Below are 7725 nucleotides of genomic sequence, written 5' to 3'. Positions count from 1 at the left end.
GGCCGCTCCCCCGGCCGCTCCCCCGGCCGCTCCCCTGCCTGCTCCCCAGGCCGCTCCCCCGGCCGCTCCCCCTCTCCAGGCCCAGAGGCGGCTCCTCATCGCATGGGGCATTTCCTGACCACCGTGCCTCTCCTTGCAGCTAGAGTCAACAGGCTTTTACCAGCTGGACAATCTGAGGGGCTGCACAAACCCGCCTGCCATTCCTTCATGTTTGGTGCTACACTGACATCTTGTGGCCCTTAACCCTGGAGAGGCTGTAAACAAGGCCAGCAGATTTCCAAATGTTTCAGCAAGGATGCAGTAACATCAAGTTTGGGAAAGCAGCATTGATTTCCCTCTTGCTTCCTATGTGTTTGAATTCGTGTTCCAATCTTTGTGTGTCCCAAGTTTGGTAACAAACTTATGTTGAGTATCTCCAATTAAACGATAATCAAGTCAAAAGTAGCAACAGCCTATAAAACTAAACCAGAATTGCAGCAGGTGAGCCCTTTGTGCAGATGGAAGCAATTTCTCAGTCTGAGGAGAAAGCAGAGTCTGCAGATAGCTGTTGTGTTATATTGTGTTAGCAGGCTCTGTCCTTGGTTTTATAAATTTGAGGTTTTAAATTGCAGTAACTATCTACACATTACTTCAGCTGTTATTCAAAGAAATTTCCAGAAACAAAACCATAGGGGTGATATGGTACTATTTAGCCACCATATTTAATGATCAACAGTAAGAATAAAAGCAAGAAAACTTATTTGGAAACAATGCCAGTAGTTGTTTCCACATATTAAAATTACCTGAAATTAACTCATATATATGCCTGTTAAGTTAAAGACAGGGCTGTCATACTATCATAATATACACAAATGAATACTTTCCCTTTCTTTGACTTTATCCTTATGGGGAGTGGAGGAATAAAACCAGATGCTGTAGGGTTGGGCATAACTCCATTACCCTAAATAGGTTTTTATACATCTACAAATAAAATTTGAAAAAGCCTGGAGCTGAAATGCAGTACGGATGATACAGCAAGTAAAAGGGATTTTAGTACTGGAAAAACATGAGAGACCAAACTTCAGATTCACTCCTCTAAGCACTCATCCACTTCAGCTAAAACAGGATCTCTGACGCTGCTGGGGAGGTCAATGCAGAAACATATTCTTCTGTAGGATGACTGAAGGTTCTCCTTGGATGCACTGAGCTTTAGAGGCATTGATCTTTCCCATCAGTAATTACTGTGTTATCTAACTAGCTAGATTAAAAGCTACAAGCTGAAGTGTTTCAGAGAAGTATATAGAACTAAGGTCCCATGCCTTATTTATAAGCAAAGTACTGCTGCTAAAATAAATGGGATACAATATCACAGCTGAAATAAATGGGATACTGAGTTTAGGGTGAGGGAGAGGATCTTTACATGCATAGTGAAATAGCTAAATCCAAGTCAATCAAGTTAATTTCATATTCCTATTACTAATCCAGGTAAAGTTCCTTTTTTTATCTAGTAAATTATCAGTGTATAACATTAGACAATTAGATCATCACAGAAGCAATGTGGGAGACACACAAAGAATCATAATTGTTAAAAGGGCTTCCCTATACAGAAAATAAAGGAAGATCTCACTGAAGAACCTAGCCTAAGGGATTCAACTTCTTTTCTTAGAAAAATGCTAAAAGAAAAAAAATATTTTGCACATTCATCATAGGGTCTGGTGTAATCACTGGCAAAAGGGGACACTGCAAGGGGTTATCTTCCCCTCTTGCAGATGTTGCTGGCTGTAGGAGGGTACAGATCCCTGCATAGGAGACTCCTGAGAATGGGAGCAGGGGAAGAAGGTAAAGAGAGGACTGACATCACCCTGAAACCTAAAGCCTTCTGATAAAGTTTTCGTAGTTTTAGTTACTTTCCCATGAAAGTTCTATAAACATAAGTTGTTTATTACTTTCCTTCTAAGAAACATTTTTGATGGATGTTTCTCATGACCAGTGTGCTTGGGAAGGGGGCAACTTAATTATCCAATCCCTGGTCATTGTTGAGAATCTATAAATACTGGAGTCAGAGAATAAAGTGTCTTCTTTTCCTGTTCTAACACTGAGGAACATTTGTGTGAATCATTAGCAACACACTGACTTGATTGGTGGGCTCCAACTCAAAACAAGCCCAGAACAGTGACAAAATATTATATTGGATTAGATTAGATTAGATTAGATTAGATTAGATAAGATTAGATTAGATTAGATTAGATTAGATTAGATTAGATGAGCCTGGTCCACTTGCTATTGTAGACAACCTATGAAATAAACTGTCCCATGAAACAGCCACATTCCTCCCCAAAAGCTATGTTCTGTCTCTACCATGTCAGACTTTGATCCTTTATGGATCAGAAAGTGCTTCTCTGGCACAGCCTGTGTTTATTCATAGGCACCATACCTGCTCTTGGCTTTTGTGCCAGCACACTCACCCACACAGCTCTCGTCTCTCCTGATGTATTTATAGGCTGTTTCCATAGTCTCTCACCCTTCATTAGGCTCAAGTGCACAGACAAAACCCTTCTAATCTTCTCTTATGAGAGCTGTCAATGCAGCAGACTGTGCCTGTGGTGCTTCAGAGTCCTCTGGTTTGCACTGTGGATGATAAGAGTTGCAGCTGGGATCCCAGATCATCTCTTCAGTGGTGGCAACACCTCATTCTCTGCACAGGCAACACTTGTCCCCACTCAGGCTAAGGCATCACTCACCTTCATTAAGGGTTGTACAGGATGGGAAAGCCCAGGGGGCCTCCTTTTCTTTAAGCTGCTTGTTTTCACTCTCTGTGTCATCTTGAACCCTTTATTCCAGACCTCAAGATAACTCTGCATGCAAAAGTGCCTTCTAAATAATTTTTTTTTCTCCAGCATGTTCGCCACTTGTCCTGGGCAGACCTTTTCCTCTTGCAGGTACAGCAGCCTGTCACATCAGATCTCCCTTTGTCACAGGGAGCAGTGCAAACCTGTCTCCCCATGGCAGCCAGGAGAGGCTTCCTGCTCCCGAGACACTGCACACCTAAGGCACGACTTCTTCCTGATGAGCAATGCTACCACCAGCAAAAGCAACTCAGGCAACACAAGCATGGCATCCTAGTGATTGGGATATTGCAATGACAAGATCAGTGGGAACATGCTGGGTGTGTTTGGGTTTGAGTCAAATATCCCATATCCCAAAGCTCTGTATCAAACAGAAAAACATGCTGTACTAATACTATCTTCTGGATTGAAAGCTGCTTAAGCAATCAGAAGTATGGGTAGTGATAAATTGCCACACATCATATTAAAAGAAAAAGTGTCAAGGACTTCCCACACAAAGTTACTCATCATTGTGTTTTAGTTTTGTAGCAGAAATGGCAGAATCTTCATTTGAATTTGTTTTAAAAACAACTAAGTTGAAGCTTACTTTTAACTGAAAAGGTATTTTCTGGGAGAAAACTTTCACTGGCAGACATATGAAATCAGAATTTGATCTAGTATAGCTTCTTTTACATATCATGTCTATGATACCCAGAAATAAGGGAAAGAGAATAAAATGTCAGTAGATTGGAGTATTTTTCAGGGTAGAATTGGAACGCCTTCAACACTTCCAGAACTGGAAAGATGACTTATTTTCCTTCACTTGTTCCGTGAGGCCAGCAGACTTTTGTAGAGCTAAAATGAAATGAATTTACTGAGCAACTGAGCATGGGATAAAGTTGGCAACTAGAAAAAGACTTCAGATACACCAAAAAATTCACTGTCATGCTGTCACACACTGCTCCTTTTGTACTACTCAGCAAACTCTGGCAAACTACTCTGTTGGATATAATCTTAACACAGAAGTTTCCAGCAGGTTCATGGCAGCTGGAGCTGCCCTCTCCAATGACACTCAGCCACAGGGAATGCACTGGAAGGGTGTAAACCCACTCCTTATCCCAGGCTGGAAACCCTTGAAATCTGCCATCAGCAGATGCAAGTTAGAACAAGCTCTTCTCTTGTTAGGCAGGAACTGTAAAGAAAACAGATTCTGAGAAGCAAATCTCACTCTGTTAGAAACATTCACTTCTCTTCTGCACTCCAGGAAAAAACCAGACCAATAGAACTGGCAGTGTGCATAAAAATGGCCCCAGTACTACAGTAATTAAACAGGTTATAGCAGGTGACAAAGGGGCTGGTGGTAGAAGTTACAGAAAGAAAATCATTTGGTTTTATCTTCAAGTCTAATGTTACCTGCAGTAGGGATTTAACAGCAATTCCACTCTTTAAAAAGCTGCTGGACTGACACTTGTTGAGATGCTGTTATCTGACACCCATCAAGTCAACACAGCATAATCAGAGGCAAAGCCCACTCCAGTTAGTCCCCCTTGCCCTTCCACCATGGCCTGACCCAGGGAGGTGAGCAATGCAGAAAGCAGACAGCTCTGCCTCCCTCTGACACATCCACGGTGATGGCAGCGCACCTCAAAACCTCAATTCTTCTCCCTGGGCCCAGATACTTGCAAAGAGAAAACATCATCCCATTGTGTGGCAGGAGGATGTAAAAAGAAAGACACGCAACAAAAAGGCCAAATAGTGAACTCCAGACTCCCAAGGAAAAACATGGTGGGACTACAGCCATTAGAACAGCACAGATGAAGACAAGCACTTCTTTAGGAGGGACAGACTCAGCATGGGCCACAGCCAGAAGCAGACAAAGTGAAGTCGGATTCTGGGACTTCAATGCTTTTCAGCTTTGTGACTGTCAAAAAAAAGCAGTCTAGAAGAAGAGCCACAGCATGAGAATATTTCGAGTCACAGGGATGTCAGCATTATCTGAAGTGCTACTGCTTGCACACTGATCCTCAGTGGCCTGTTATGAATAATGAACAGAAACATCACCGAATGAACTCATTTGTCACATATGTTTAAACGCATCTCTCTATTCTTTTGGAGGGAATTAAAAATATTTTGATGAGCACTGTGCCTGTTCAAAACCAGTTCAACGCAGGGAGAAACAAATTACCACAAATAGCTCTTGTGACTGAAGTAGGATGCTTTGGAGAAGCCATCTGCATGGCTTCACCCCTTAAAAAAAGAGCCTTAGCATTTCCCAGGGAAACAAAAGATAGAGCTGTGACTCTTTTACCCTACTCAGTGCGATGTTTTGTGGCACAGTCCCTGGATCGGGCACATGAACTCACTCTTATGCTATGTCTTAACAATACAAGTGATACCTAAAATATCTTTTTTCCATGATCTACTATAAAAACATTTTCTTTTGAATTTTTCCTTATCAATTTTTCTCCTGTGAAGATTTTCTTATATTTGCAATACTTTTTTAGCTTATTGGAAGCAAAATTCCTTGAACATTTTTGGTAATGCATCCATATTATTCTTACTTCATATCGCTTAGTGATGCCAAACTATATCCTTACAGAACATGAAACATTTTCTAGTTAACCTTATTTATACTATTATAGCAAAATAGTCATTTTAAATATAAGAAATCTCAACTCTGAGATAAAGCCTCAGAGTGAAAGGGAATATCAGTCTTTTTCTTTATCTTAGGATATTGGAAAGCTGATACAGGAGACTAGTAGTATTTCTAACTTTCAAAAACTCCAAGTGATATTGAGGCTGGTGCAGTGGCCTCCCTGCAGTTATAAGATGATGCAATGAAGATGAATGCTGCCTGCCAGCACCATGTCCCAGGCAGCTCCCAGCCAGTGCTACACCGTGCTCTAGGAAATACACTGTGTAGCAGCAGGCTGAATGGAGTTTAAAACACCACAGCTATGCTTCTTCAGAGAAAAAGACTTGTAGGCATTTTATTTTACATGGAGAAAGCTTTGAGAGGTTTCTTCTGAAATGCTCTGCTCCAGCCACAGAGCTGCTTGGAGCAGCCCACTCCACTTGTGTCAGACACATCACTGCACACCAGCATCCTCCCCTGTCCTGCTAAGCAGCACAGAGGAACCTCTCAGAACCTCAGCAGGATGGTCATGATCTTTTTCTTTCATTCATTTATAATACATTCTGGAGCAAGGCTATCTCCATGCCTTTTGGCTGCTACTCTTTTATTCTCTTGAGGAAAAAATGGGCACATGCTGGGCGCACTCATTGTCACAAAGCCATAAAACATACTTTTATCTTCTTTTAATACAGATTAATTTGTTTTTCCTATTAATATTCCTACTATTTTGATTTGATACTATATTGGTTCTAATTGTTCCCCAGCTCCCAAAAAGATCAAAGACTATCTGAGATGGAAGAGAAAATACTTCTCTTTCTACTGCAGCTGGATCTGCCTCTGGGCAGGGTGGCATAAGCAATTCAGGCTCTACCACTGTGCCATGGGTATTCAACTGCTACCTCTGTAGCTGGCAGCTTCTGGCACTCCTGAATAATCCAGGGCTAGCTAAAATAAGGCAACACAAGATTTCACTCAGTCCATCACTCACCTGGTTCCTGGTGGAGTTAGTGTTTAATGTTTGTTCTAAGAAAAGTTTAACCAGGATAAATTTGGGTAGAGGATATATGTCATCACAGAGGTAGTGAAGGATTTATTAGATCAAGCAATATTGATTTCTAACACAGTCATTTTTTAATCAGAAAATAAGCTAGGAGATATACTAAGCACCATACATGGCTCACTCACTTTATAATTTTTTTTGGTGAGGATATTCTTAAACCTATAGCATGGAGAGTTAATTTTGTTTTTTTGAAAAAGGGTAACCACTGCCCTGAACCACAGATTTCAAAGATCAGATTTAGCATAAAAATCCTTAGTCTTACGACCAGACAGAACCACCAAGAACTTTGTTTATCGAGGAAATTCTAACCAAAGTAGAAAACTTTACAATTTTTTTCATAAAAGGACAAATGTTTACTCTTTAAAATTTTTCCACTCATTTCTCCTGATGATTACTCTAGACATTGTCTCAAACACAGTGACAAGCAGCTCAGGAGGTTCAGGTGGCTGTTTTACAAACACCTAAATCTGTGCTAATGACCACAAACTCCCTGGGAGTCAGCAGAAGGAAGGAGATGTTTTAAAACAGAATTGACTCTCACGAAAATACTTTAGGAGATAGGACATAGGCCCTGGAAGTGCATATTTCTTTCTGGTGGCTCTTAAATGAGACTTCCATGAGTCTGTTTGGTGACCTAAATCCAGCCCCTATGGCCCTAACCAAAACCATGGACTGCAGTGAAGGAAGAGAACTCAGGGAGTGCCAGAGGGGCTCTTAAAATTAAAAGACTACTCCTAGTTCCAAATTACTACAGTGGATGAGAAAATAATAACTACCTCCAAAAGAAAACTTTTCTATTGCCTGAATCTCATGTAGTACTTTTCCCTGGGTTTTCAACCCAGAGTAAGTATAGATTTTCTAAGCTAAAATTAATTTCCCTGGCACAAGCTATTCAGTGACTTACTCTGGAGTATTTTAGGATTAATCACCACTGTTTTCACATGATGTCAATATTCTGCAATGGAATATGTATGAGGGCAGCTTGACTCTTCTAGAAGTATCTGCTTTAACCAGAAAGTCCTAACCAGAGAACTAAATTGTTTTAAAAAGCAGAAGGGACAAAGAAACCTTTTTTAAAAGTTGCATAAGGTCATTTAAAAAACTATATAGATTTTAACTTAGACCTGTTCCTAAAAGATCCATAAAGAAAATCAACCCATAACAATTAATTTAATCTTTTCCTTCTCAAGTCATTAATTTAATGCCAGTTATGATACAAAAAATAA

Source organism: Parus major, chromosome 6, assembly GCF_001522545.3.
Source record: "Parus major isolate Abel chromosome 6, Parus_major1.1, whole genome shotgun sequence".
Taxonomy (NCBI): domain Eukaryota; kingdom Metazoa; phylum Chordata; class Aves; order Passeriformes; family Paridae; genus Parus; species Parus major.
Note: the sequence above shows the minus strand (reverse complement) of the source record.